General features: G+C 55.7%; 7 non-coding genes across 7 annotated transcripts; 3 read left to right on the forward strand and 4 right to left on the reverse strand.

The window, feature by feature from the left end:
* On the reverse strand, window positions 1-72 carry TRNAW-CCA. The gene has a single exon. It is a non-coding gene; the product is annotated as a tRNA-Trp (tRNA).
* A 734-nt stretch (window positions 73-806) lies between these two features.
* Window positions 807-879, forward strand: TRNAV-CAC. The gene has a single exon. It is a non-coding gene; the product is annotated as a tRNA-Val (tRNA).
* A 1963-nt stretch (window positions 880-2842) lies between these two features.
* TRNAW-CCA lies at window positions 2843-2914 on the reverse strand. Its single transcript has one exon. It is a non-coding gene; the product is annotated as a tRNA-Trp (tRNA).
* Window positions 2915-4822: 1908 nt separating this feature from the next.
* TRNAG-GCC lies at window positions 4823-4893 on the reverse strand. The gene has a single exon. It is a non-coding gene; the product is annotated as a tRNA-Gly (tRNA).
* Window positions 4894-5411: 518 nt separating this feature from the next.
* Window positions 5412-5484, forward strand: TRNAR-ACG. Its single transcript has one exon. It is a non-coding gene; the product is annotated as a tRNA-Arg (tRNA).
* A 189-nt stretch (window positions 5485-5673) lies between these two features.
* On the reverse strand, window positions 5674-5745 carry TRNAW-CCA. The gene has a single exon. It is a non-coding gene; the product is annotated as a tRNA-Trp (tRNA).
* Window positions 5746-6479: 734 nt separating this feature from the next.
* On the forward strand, window positions 6480-6552 carry TRNAV-CAC. Its single transcript has one exon. It is a non-coding gene; the product is annotated as a tRNA-Val (tRNA).
* The last annotated feature ends 6302 nt before the right edge of the window (window positions 6553-12854 follow it).

Consider the following 12854-nt stretch of genomic DNA (forward strand, 5'->3'; position numbering starts at 1 on the left):
TGACCCCGATGTGATTTGAACACATAACCTTCTGATCTGGAGTCAGACGCGCTACCATTGCGCCACGAGGCCAGCTGGCAGCAAAGAGAGCGTGTGGTGGATGGGAGAGTTGGGATGGAAGGGCAGACTGACTTTCCTCCATGTTGCGTGAGCCAGTACTTACCATGCCCACCGTCCAACCAATCCGCTGGGATGGAAACCGCACCCACGGGCCTCAGAAGTGACCTGTCGGGCCCTTCCCATGGGGTGAAGCAGGCTCCTGAGCCACATGTGGGTTGACCTGGTGGCTGGAGCTCGCCCAGCTCATGCATGTGCACGGGCTGCGGCCCCAGATGAAGAGCGGGAGAGGGCTTAATACTGCCAATGAAGCTGCAGGCTTTTCAGCAAGCTGCTATTAGCCCCGCGGCAGAGCTCCTCAAAATGAAAGGAAAGGGCAAAGAACAGCAGCACCCCTGCCCAGAGACCCCTTTGGAGAAGCTCAGCAAATAAAGCGCACCTTGGCACTCAGAAGTGTAGGGGGGAGAGCCACTAGCGAGCCAGGCACACCAAAAGAACTGGGGCCGTGGCAAGAGAGGGGCTGTATTGGCTGTGAATCAAACACAGGCCTGCCGTGTGGTGAGTGAGAATTCTGACACTGAACCACGTATGCCCTACTTCTTTGGCTCTGCAAGCGGAGGTGGTGATTTCCCCCAAGGGCTTCCGCGAATGCCGGCTAAACTCCTTCTGCCTCTGGCCGGAGCTCGAGGCAGGCTTTGGGCCAGCGAAAGGGAGCCACTCAGGGCCCTGTACCCAGCAGGAAAGGGTCGGTTTCTGTAGTGTAGCGGTTATCACGTTCGCCTCACACGCGAAAGGTCCCTGGTTCAAAACCAGGTAGAAACAGCCAGGCTGTGGTTATGGTTTTGCTCCCGCTCCCGATGAAACGGAGAGAAAATAGGCTTCCAGAAGTGGTGTTGGCAGGAGCTAGGGGGCGCTCAGACGCCGAGTTGCGTCCTCATCGTTGCTGGTCTGTGCTTGCCGCTGCCTTTCCTCTTGCGTTTCCTCCTGCGCTGGTGGGAGAGGAAAGCGGGGCTTCGAGAAAGAAGGTCTTTCCTCACGCTAGCTCTCCACCTTCAGTTAGGCAGTGTGGCCACAGGAGGCAAAAGGCCATGCCCTGGGGGCCAGTGGCGCAACAGATAACGCGTCTGACTACGGATCAGGAGAGTACAGGTTTGACTCCTTCCTGGCTTGTGGCACGTGCCCCTGCTGCCCGTCGGGTGTTGTGGCTCTTCTTTTGCGCCTCTCTTTGACCTCTTTCGAAGGAAAAGCAAGCTCAGTGGGCCCTGCGCAGGATTGCTAAAGGCTACGGTGCTGTCAGGAGAGACGCTATCCCCAAGGAAGGCACACCAGAAGAAAGACACAACCTTCACCAGGTTGACATCAACGGGATATGAACACAAAACCTTCTGATTTGGAGTCAGATACGCTAACGTTGCACCACAAGGTCAGGTGGCAGTGAGGAAAGCATGTGGTGGCTGGGAGAGTGGGGGGTGGAAGGAGGGACTGACTTTCCTCCTTGTTGCATGAGCCAGGACTTACCATGCCCACCATCCAAGCAAGCCGCTGGGATGGGAACGGCACCCACGGGCCTGAGAAGTGACCCGTCGGGCCCTTCCCTCGAGGTGAAGCAGGCTCCTGAGTCGCATGCGGGTTCACCTGGTGGCTGGAGGTCTCCCAGATCACACGTGTGCACGTGCTGCGGCCCCAGCTGAAGCGTGCGAAGGGGCTGATTACTGCCCCCGAAACTGCAGGTTTCTAAGCAAGCTGCTCTTGGCCCCATGGCTGGGCTCCTCAAAATGAAAGGAAAGGGAAAGAACAACAGCACCCCTAACAAGAGGGCCCTTGGAGAAAGGCAGCAAATAAAGCGCACCTTGGCGCTCCGAGGTGTAGGGCGGGGAATCCGTTGCTGAGCTAGGCACATGAAAAGAGCCCGGGCCCTGGCAAGAGGGGGCTGCATTGGCCGTGAATCGAACACGGGTCTCCCGCGTGGCGGGAAAGAATTCTACCACTGAACCACCAATGCTCTGCTCCTTTGGGCTTGCCAGCAGAGGCGGTGCTTTCCGCCAAGGGCTTTGGTCATGCTGGCTAGGCTCCTTCTGCCTCTGGCCGGAGCGTGAGGCGGACCTCAGGCTAGCCAAAGGGGGCCGCTCCGGGCCCTGTACCCAAAGGCGGCCGGCCCTTGGTTTCTGTAATGTAGCGATTATCATGTTCGCCTCACACGGGAAAGGTTCCTTGGCACAAAACTGGGCAGAAAGAGCCCGGCTTTGTCTTTGTCTTTGGTTTTTGCTCCTGCTTCTGCTTCCATTGAAGCGGAGGGAAAACAGGCTTCCACAAGGAGCACGAGCAGGTGCTCGGGGGCGCTCAGACGCCGAGTTGCATCCTAATCATTGCGGGTCTGTGCCCGCCGCTGCCTTTCCTCTTGCATTCTCTCCTGCCTTCGTGGGAGAGGAAAACGGGGCTGAGAGAGAGAAGGTCTTCCCTTACGCTACCGTTCTGCCTCACTTAGGCATTGCGGCCACGGCAGGCAAAAGGCCGTGCCCCAGGGGCCAGTGGCGCAACGTATAACGCGTCTGACTACGGATCAGGAGACTGCAGGTTCAACTCCTGCCTGGCTTGTGGCACGTACCCCTGCTGCCCGTCCAGTGCGGTGGCCATCCTTTTGTGCCTCCCTTTGCCCTCTTTCAAAGGAAAAGCAAGCTCACTGGGCCCTGCGTGGGGTTGCTAAAGGGAAAGGCCACGGCCTTGTCAGGAGAGATGCTCTCCCCAATCAACGTGCACCGGGACAAAGGGGCAACAGTCACCTGCTTGACCCCGATGTGATTTGAACACATAACCTTCTGATCTGGAGTCAGACACGCTACCATTGCGCCACAAGGCCAGCTAGCAGCAAAGAGAGCATGTGTTGGCTGGGAGAGTTGGGGCGGAAGGGCAGACTGACTTTTCTCCATGTTGCGTGGGCCAGGACTTACCATGCCCACCGTCCTACCAAGCCGCTGTGATGGGAACCGCACCCACAGGCCTGAGAAGTGACCCGTCGGGCCCTTCCCTCAGGGTGAAGCAGGCTTCTTAGCCGTATGCGGGTTGACCTGGTGGTTGGAGGTCTCCCAGCCCACGCTTGTGCAGGTATTACTGCCCCAGATGAAGAGTGGGAAGGGGTGAATACTGCCCCCAAATCTGTAGGCTCCTCAGGAAGCTGCTTTTGGCCCCGCGGCAGGGCTCCTCAAAATGAAAGGAAAGGGCAAAGAACAGCAGCCTGCCAAGAGGCCCCTTTGAGAAACTCAGCAAATAAAGCGCACCTTGGCGCTCAGAGGCGTAGGGCGGGGAGCTGCTGGCGAGCCAGGCAGAGGAAAAGAGCCGAGGCCCCAACAAGAGAGGGGATGCATTGGCTGTGAATCGAACACAGGCTTCCTGCGTGGTGAGTGAGAATTCTACCGCTGGACCACTAATGCCCTACTTCTTTGGCCCTACAAGCGGAGGCGGTGCTTTCCCCCAAGGGCTTCTGCGAACATTGGCCAAACTCTTCTACCTCTGGCCGGAGCCCGAGGCAGGCTTCGGGCCAGCGAAAGGGAGCCACTCAGGGCCCTGTACGCAGCAGCATAGCATCAGTTTCTGTAGTGTAGTAGTTATCACATTTGCCTCACACGCAAACAGTCCCTGTTTCAAAACCGAGCAGAAACAGCCAGGCTTTGATTTTGGCTTTTGCTCCCGCTCCCGATGAAGCGGAGGGAAAACAGGCTTCCACAAGGGGCACGGGCAGGTGCTCAGACGCGCTCAGACGCTGAGTTAAGTCCTCACCGTTGCTGGTCTGTACCCGCCGCTGCCTTTCCTCTTGCGTTCTCTCCTGCGCTGGAGGGAGAGGAAAGCGGGGCTTGGAGAGAGAAGGTCTTTCCTCACGCTACCTCTCCGCCTTCAGTTAGGCAGTGCGGCCACGCAGGCAAAAGGCCGTGGCCCGAGGGCCAGTTGCGCAACAGATAATGCGTCTGACTACGGATCAGGAGAGTGCAGGTTCGACTCCTGCCTGGCTTGTGACACGTGCCCCTGCTGCCCATCCGGTGTTGTGGCTCTTCTTTTGCACCTCTCTTTGACCTCTTTCGAAGGAAAAGCAAGCTCAATGGGCCCTGCGCAGGATTGCTAAAGGCTACGGCGCTGTCAGGAGAGACGCTATCCCCAAGGAAGGCACACCAGAAGAAAGACACAACCTTCACCAGGTTGACACCAACGGGATATGAACACAAAACCGTCTGATTTGGAGTCAGATATGCTAACGTTGCACCACAAGGTCAGGTAGCAAGGAGGAAAGCATGTGGTGGCTGGGAGAGTGGGGGTGGAAGGGGGGACTGACTCTCCTCCTTGTTGCGTGAGCCAGGACTTACCATGACCACCGTCCAACCAAGCCGCTGGGATGGGAATGGCACCCATGGGCCTGAAAAATGACTTGTTGGGCGCTTCCCTCGAGGTGAAGGAGGCTCCTGAGCTGCATGCGGGTTGACCTGGTATCTGGAGGTCGCCCAGCCCACGCATGTGCACATGCTGCGACCCCAGCGGAAGAGCGCGAAGGGGCTGATTACTGCCCCCGAAACTGCAGGCTTCTAAGCAAGCTCCTCTTGGCCCCGTGGTTGGGCTCCTCAAAATAAAAGGAAAGGGAAAGAACAGCAGCACCCCTAACAAGAGGGCCCTTGGAGAAAGGCAGCAAATAAAGCGCACCTTGGCGCTCCGAGGTGTAGGGCGGGGATCCGTTGCTGAGCTAGGCACACGAAAAGAGCCCGGGTCCTGGCAAGAGAGGGGCTGCATTGGCCGTGAATCGAACACGGGTCTCCCGCGTGGCGGGCGAGAATTCTACCACTGAACCACCAATGCTCTGCTCCTTTGGGCTTGCCAGCAGAGGCGGTGCTTTCCGCCAAGGGCTTTGGTCATGCTGGCTAGGCTCCTTCTGCCTCTAGCCGGGGCGTGAGGTGGACCTCAGGCTAGCCAAAGGGGGCCGCTCTGGCCCTGTACCCAAAGGCGGCCGGCCCTTGGTTTCTGTAATGTAGCATTTATCATGTTCACCTCACACGGGAAAGGTCCTTGGCTCATAACTGGGCAGAAAGAGCCCGGCTTTGGCTTTGTCTTTGGTTTTTGCTCCTGCTTCTGCTTCCAATGAAGCGGAGGGAAAACAGGTTTCCACAAGGAGCGCGGGCAGGTGCTCGGGGGCGCTCAGATGCCGAGTTGCATCCTCGTCATTACGGGTCTGTGCCCGCTGCTGCCTTTCCTCTTACATTCTCTCCTGCCTTCGTGGGAGAGGAAAACGGGGCTGAGAGAGAGAAGGTCTTCCCTCACGCTACCGTTCTTCCTCACTTAGGCAGTGCGGCCACAGCAGGCAAAAGGCCGTGCCCCAGGGGCCAGTGGCGCAACGGATAACGCGTCTGACTACGGATCAGGAGACTGCAGGTTCGACTCCTGCCTGGCTTGTGGCACGTGCCCCTGCTGCCCGTCCGGTGCGGTGGCCATCCTTTTGCGCCTCCCTTTGACCTCTTTCGAAGGAAAAGCAAGCTCACTGCGCCCTGCGCGGGTTGCTAAAGGGAAAAGCCACAGCCCTGTCAGGAAAGATGTTCTCCCCAAGCAAGGTGCACCGGGACAAAGGCGCAGCAGTCACCTGCTTGACCCCGATGTGATTTGAACACATAACCTTCTGATCTGGAGTCAGACGCGCTACCATTGCGCCACGAGGCCAGCTGGCAGCAAAGAGAGCGTGTGGTGGATGGGAGAGTTGGGATGGAAGGGCAGACTGACTTTCCTCCATGTTGCGTGAGCCAGCACTTACCATGCCCACCGTCCAACCAATCCGCTGGGATGGAAACCGCACCCACGGGCCTCAGAAGTGACCTGTCGGGCCCTTCCCACGGGGTGAAGCAGGCTCCTGAGCCACATGTGGGTTGACCTGGTGGCTGGAGCTCGCCCAGCTCATGCATGTGCACGGGCTGCGGCCCCAGATGAAGAGCGGGAGAGGGCTTAATACTGCCAATGAAGCTGCAGGCTTTTCAGCAAGCTGCTATTAGCCCCGCGGCAGAGCTCCTCAAAATGAAAGGAAAGGGCAAAGAACAGCAGCACCCCTGCCCAGAGACCCCTTTGGAGAAGCTCAGCAAATAAAGCGCACCTTGGCACTCAGAAGTGTAGGGGGGAGAGCCACTAGCGAGCCAGGCACACCAAAAGAACAAGGGCCGTGGCAAGAGAGGGGCTGTATTGGCTGTGAATCAAACACAGGCCTGCCGTGTGGTGAGTGAGAATTCTAACACTGAACCACGTATGCCCTACTTCTTTGGCTCTGCAAGCGGAGGTGGTGATTTCCCCCAAGGGCTTCCGCGAATGCCGGCTAAACTCCTTCTGCCTCTGGCCGGAGCTCGAGGCAGGCTTTGGGCCAGCGAAAGGGAGCCACTCAGGGCCCTGTACCCAGCAGGAAAGGGTCGGTTTCTGTAGTGTAGCGGTTATCACGTTCGCCTCACACGCGAAAGGTCCCTGGTTCAAAACCAGGTAGAAACAGCCAGGCTGTGGTTATGGTTTTGCTCCCGCTCCCGATGAAACGGAGAGAAAATAGGCTTCCAGAAGTGGTGTTGGCAGGTGCTAGGGGGCGCTCAGACGCCGAGTTGCGTCCTCGTCGTTGCTGGTCTGTGCTTGCCGCTGCCTTTCCTCTTGCGTTTCCTCCTGCGCTGGTGGGAGAGGAAAGCGGGGCTTCGAGAAAGAAGGTCTTTCCTCACGCTAGCTCTCCACCTTCAGTTAGGCAGTGTGGCCACAGGAGGCAAAAGGCCATGCCCTGGGGGCCAGTGGCGCAACAGATAACGCGTCTGACTACGGATCAGGAGAGTACAGGTTTGACTCCTTCCTGGCTTGTGGCACGTGCCCCTGCTGCCCGTCGGGTGTTGTGGCTCTTCTTGTGCGCCTCTCTTTGACCTCTTTCGAAGGAAAAGCAAGCTCAGTGGGCCCTGCGCAGGATTGCTAAAGGCTACGGTGCTGTCAGGAGAGACGCTATCCCCAAGGAAGGCACACCAGAAGAAAGACACAACCTTCACCAGGTTGACATCAACGGGATATGAACACAAAACCTTCTGATTTGGAGTCAGATACGCTAACGTTGCACCACAAGGTCAGGTGGCAGTGAGGAAAGCATGTGGTGGCTGGGAGAGTGGGGGGTGGAAGGAGGGACTGACTTTCCTCCTTGTTGCATGAGCCAGGACTTACCATGCCCACCATCCAAGCAAGCCGCTGGGATGGGAACGGCAACCACGGGCCTGAGAAGTGACCCATCGGACCCTTCCCTCGAGGTGAAGCAGGCTCCTGAGTCGCATGCGGGTTCACCTGGTGGCTGGAGGTCTCCCAGATCACACGTGTGCACGTGCTGCGGCCCCAGCTGAAGCGTGCGAAGGGGCTGATTACTGCCCCCGAAACTGCAGGTTTCTAAGCAAGCTGCTCTTGGCCCCATGGCTGGGCTCCTCAAAATGAAAGGAAAGGGAAAGAACAACAGCACCCCTAACAAGGGGGCCCTTGGAGAAAGGCAGCAAATAAAGCGCACCTTGGCGCTCCGAGGTGTAGGGCGGGGATCCGTTGCTGAGCTAGGCACACGAAAAGAGCCCGGGCCCTGGCAAGAGAGGGGCTGCATTGGCCGTGAATCGAACACGGGTCTCCCGCGTGGCGGGAAAGAATTCTACCACTGAACCACCAATGCTCTGCTCCTTTGGGCTTGCCAGCAGAGGCGGTGCTTTCCGCCAAGGGCTTTGGTCATGCTGGCTAGGCTCCTTCTGCCTCTGGCCGGAGCGTGAGGCGGACCTCAGGCTAGCCAAAGGGGGCCGCTCCGGGCCCTGTACCCAAAGGCGGCCGGCCCTTGGTTTCTGTAATGTAGCGATTATCATGTTCGCCTCACACGGGAAAGGTCCTTGGCACAAAACTGGGCAGAAAGAGCCCGGCTTTGTCTTTGTCTTTGGTTTTTGCTCCTGCTTCTGCTTCCATTGAAGCGGAGGGAAAACAGGCTTCCACAAGGAGCACGAGCAGGTGCTCGGGGGCGCTCAGACGCCGAGTTGCATCCTCATCATTGCGGGTCTGTGCCCGCCGCTGCCTTTCCTCTTGCATTCTCTCCTGCCTTCGTGGGAGAGGAAAACGGGGCTGAGAGAGAGAAGGTCTTCCCTCACGCTACCGTTCTGCCTCACTTAGGCATTGCGGCCACGGCAGGCAAAAGGCCGTGCCCCAGGGGCCAGTGGCGCAACGTATAACGCGTCTGACTACGGATCAGGAGACTGCAGGTTCGACTCCTGCCTGGCTTGTGGCACGTACCCCTGCTGCCCGTCCAGTGCGGTGGCCATCCTTTTGTGCCTCCCTTTGCCCTCTTTCAAAGGAAAAGCAAGCTCACTGGGCCCTGCGTGGGGTTGCTAAAGGGAAAGGCCACGGCCTTGTCAGGAGAGATGCTCTCCCCAATCAACGTGCACCGGGACAAAGGGGCAACAGTCACCTGCTTGACCCCGATGTGATTTAGAATCATAGAATCATAGAATATCAGGGTTGGAAGGGACCCCAGAAGGTCATCTAGTCCAACCCCCTGCTCAAAGCAGGACCAAGTCCCAGTTAAATCATCCTAGCCAGGGCTTTTTCAAGCCTGACCTTAAAAACCTCTAAGGAAGGAGATTCTACCACCTCCCTAGGTAACGCATTCCAGTGTTTCACCACCCTCTTAGTGAAAAAGTTTTTCCTAATATCCAATCTAAACCTCCCCCATTGCAACTTGAGACCATTACTCCTCGTTCTGTCATCTGCTACCATTGAGAACAGTCTAGAGCCATCCTCTTTGAAACCCCCTTTCAGGTAGTTGAAAGCAGCTATCAAATCCCCCCTCATTCTTCTCTTCTGCAGACTAAACAATCCCAGCTCCCTCAGCCTCTCCTCATAAGTCATGTGCTCTAGACCCCTAATCATTTTTGTTGCCCTTCGCTGTACTCTTTCCAATTTATCCACATCCTTCTTGTAGTGTGGGGCCCAAAACTGGACACAGTACTCCAGATGAGGCCTCACCAGTGTCGAATAGAGGGGAACGATCACGTCCCTCGATCTGCTCGCTATGCCCCTACTTATACATCCCAAAATGCCATTGGCCTTCTTGGCAACAAGGGCACACTGCTGACTCATATCCAGCTTCTCGTCCACTGTCACCCCTAGGTCCTTTTCCGCAGAACTGCTGTCGAGCCATTCGGTCCCTAGTCTGTAGCGGTGCATTGGATTCTTCCATCCTAAGTGCAGGACCCTGCACTTATCCTTATTGAACCTCATTAGATTTCTTTTGGCCCAATCCTCCAATTTGTCTAGGTCCTTCTGTATCCTATCCCTCCCCTCCAGCGTATCTACCACTCCTCCCAGTTTAGTATCATCCGCAAATTTGCTGAGAGTGCAATCCACACCATCCTCCAGATCATTTATGAAGATATTGAACAAAACGGGCCCCAGGACCGACCCCTGGGGCACTCCACTTGACACCGGCTGCCAACTAGACATGGAGCCATTGATCACTACCCGTTGAGCCCGACAATCTAGCCAGCTTTCTACCCACCTTATAGTGCATTCATCCGGCCCATACTTCCTTAACTTGCTGACAAGAATGCTGTGGGAGACCGTGTCAAAAGCTTTGCTAAAGTCAAGAAACAATACATCCACTGCTTTCCCTTCATCCACAGAACCAGTAATCTCATCATAAAAGGCGATTAGATTAGTCAGGCATGACCTTCCCTTGGTGAATCCATGCTGACTGTTCCTGATCACTTTCCTCTCCTCTAAGTGCTTCAGGATTGATTCTTTGAGGACCTGCTCCATGATTTTTCCAGGGACTGAGGTGAGGCTGACTGGCCTGTAGTTCCCAGGATCCTCCTTCTTCCCTTTTTTAAAGATGGGCACTACATTAGCCTTTTTCCAGTCATCCGGGACTTCCCCCGTTCGCCACGAGTTTTCAAAGATAATGGCCAAGGGCTCTGCAATCACAGCCGCCAATTCCTTCAGCACTCTCGGATGCAATTCGTCCGGCCCCATGGACTTGTGCACGTCCAGCTTTTCTAAATAGTCCCTAACCACCTCTATCTCTACAGAGGGCTGGCCATCTCTTCCCCATTTTGTGATGCCCAGCACAGCAGTCTGGGAGCTGACCTTGTTAGTGAAAACAGAGGCAAAAAAAGCATTGAGTACATTAGCTTTTTCCACATCCTCTGTCACTAGCTTGCCTCCCTCATTCAGTAAGGGGCCCACACTTTCCTTGGCTTTCTTCTTGTTGCCAACATACCTGAAGAAACCCTTCTTGTTACTCTTGACATCTCTTGCTAGCTGCAGCTCCAGGTGCGATTTGGCCCTCCTGATATCTTTCCTACATGCCCGAGCAATATTTTTATACTCTTCCCTGGTCATATGTCCAACCTTCCACTTCTTGTAAGCTTCTTTTTTATGTTTAAGATCCGCTAGGATTTCACCATTAAGCCAAGCTGGTCGCCTGCCATATTTACTATTCTTTCGACTCATCGGGATGGTTTGTCCCTGTAACCTCAACAGGGATTCCTTGAAATACAGCCAGCTCTCCTGGACTCCCTTCCCTTTCATGTTAGTCCCCCAGGGGATCCTGGCCATCTGTTCCCTGAGGGAGTCAAAGTCTGCTTTCCTGATGTCCAGGGTCCGTATCCTGCTGCTTACCTTTCTTCCCTGCGTCAGGATCCTGAACTCAACCAACTCATGGTCACTGCCTCCCAGATTCCCATCCACTTTTGCTTCCCCCACTAATTCTACCCGGTTTGTGAGCAGCAGGTCAAGAAAAGCGCTCCCCCTAGTTGGCTCCCCTAGCACTTGCACCAGGAAATTGTCCCCTACGCTTTCCAAAAACTTCCTGGATTGTCTATGCACCGCTGTATTGCTCTCCCAGCAGATATCAGGAAAATTAAAGTCACCCATGAGAATCAGGGCATGCGATCTAGTAGCTTCCGTGAGTTGCCGGAAGAAAGCCTCATCCACCTCATCCCCCTGGTCCGGTGGTCTATAGCAGACTCCCACCATGACATCACTCTTGTTGCACACACTTCTAAACTTAATCCAGAGACACTCAGGTTTTTCCACAGTTTCGTACCGGAGCTCTGAGCAGTCATACTGCTCCCTTACATACAGTGCTACTCCCCCACCTTTTCTGCCCTGCCTGTCCTTCCTGAACAGTTTATAACCATCCATGACTGTACTCCAGTCATGTGAGTTATCCCACCAAGTCTCTGTTATTCCAATCACGTCATAATTCCTTGACATCACCAGGACCTCCAGTTCTCCCTGCTTGTTTCCAAGGCTTTGTGCATTTGTATATAAGCACTTGAGATAACCTGTTGATCGCCCCTCATTCCCAGTATGAGGCAGGAGCCCTCCCCTCACAGACATTCCTGCCTGTGCTTCCTCCCGGTATCCCGCTTTCCCACTTACCTCAGGGCTTTGGTCTCCTTCCCCCGGTGAACCTAGTTTAAAGCCCTCCTCACTAGGTTAGCCAGCCTGCTGGCAAAGATGTTCTTCCCTCTCTTCGTAAGATGGAGCCCGTCTCTGCCCAGCACTCCTCCTTCATGGAACACCATCCCATGGTCAAAGAATCCAAAGCCTTCTCTCCGACACCACCTGCGTAGCCATTCGTTGACCTCCACGATTCGACGGTCCCTACCCAGGCCTTTTCCTTCCACGGGGAGGATGGACGAGAACACCACTTGCGCCTCCAACTCTTTTATCCTTCTTCCCAGAGCCATGTAGTCCGCAGTGATCCGCTCAAGGTCATTCTTGGCAGTATCATTGGTGCCCACGTGGAGAAGCAGGAAGGGGTAGCGATCCGAGGGCTTGATGAGTCTCGGCAGTCTCTCCGTCACATCACGAATCTTAGCCCCTGGCAAGCAGCAGACTTCTCGGTTTTCCCGGTCAGGGCGGCAGATAGATGACTCAGTCCCCCGGAGGAGAGAGTCCCCGACCACCACCACCCGCCTTCTCCTCTTGGGAGTGGTGGTCGTGGAACCCCCAACCTCAGGACATTGCATCTCATGCCTCCCAACCAGCGGAGTCTCCTTCTGCTTTCTCCCCCCAGACATATCATCTGGTCCACTCTCCGCAATGGTACCTGTGGAGAGAACATGAAAGCGGTTAGTTACCTGTGTCTGTGTTACTGGAACCCGGACATTCCGCTTACCTCTTCTGGAGGTCACATGTTGCCAAGCTTCTTCACTGGCCTCTTGGCTCCTCTGTGCAACCTGCTCTATATCTTTAGAGCTTTGTGCCCCTAGAAGCCTATCCTGAGTTTGGTCCAGAAAATCCTCAGTCTCTCGTATACAACGCAGGGTCGTTACCTGTTGCTCCAGACCTTCAATCTTCTCTTCCAATATGGAGACCAGCTTGCACTTTGTACAGACAAAGTCGCTTCTGTCCTGTGGAAGAAAGACAAACATGGCACATCCAGTGCAGGTCACAACAGCTGAACCCCCCCCCTTCCATATCACCTACCTACTATGAGCTTCCTCAGAGGCGTTGGCAAGATGTAAGCCTCACTGGGCTCACTCCAGGCGAACTCCCAGGCAAACTCCTGCTGTGAGCTGCTCTGCTGTCCCCGCTGCTCAGCTGGTTCGCTGCCGCTCCGCTGGTTCGCGAGGCTCTGGCTATTTTTAAACAGCCAGGCTTCCCTGACGCATAACCTCAACAAATAACAATTTGAACACATAACCTTCTGATCTGGAGTCAGACACGCTACCATTGCGCCACAAGGCCAGCTGGCAGCAAAGAGAGCATGTGTTGGCTGGGAGAGTTGGGGCGGAAGGGCAGAC

Source organism: Dermochelys coriacea, chromosome 3 (genome assembly GCF_009764565.3).
Source record: "Dermochelys coriacea isolate rDerCor1 chromosome 3, rDerCor1.pri.v4, whole genome shotgun sequence".
In the NCBI taxonomy this organism is placed as follows: domain Eukaryota; kingdom Metazoa; phylum Chordata; order Testudines; family Dermochelyidae; genus Dermochelys; species Dermochelys coriacea.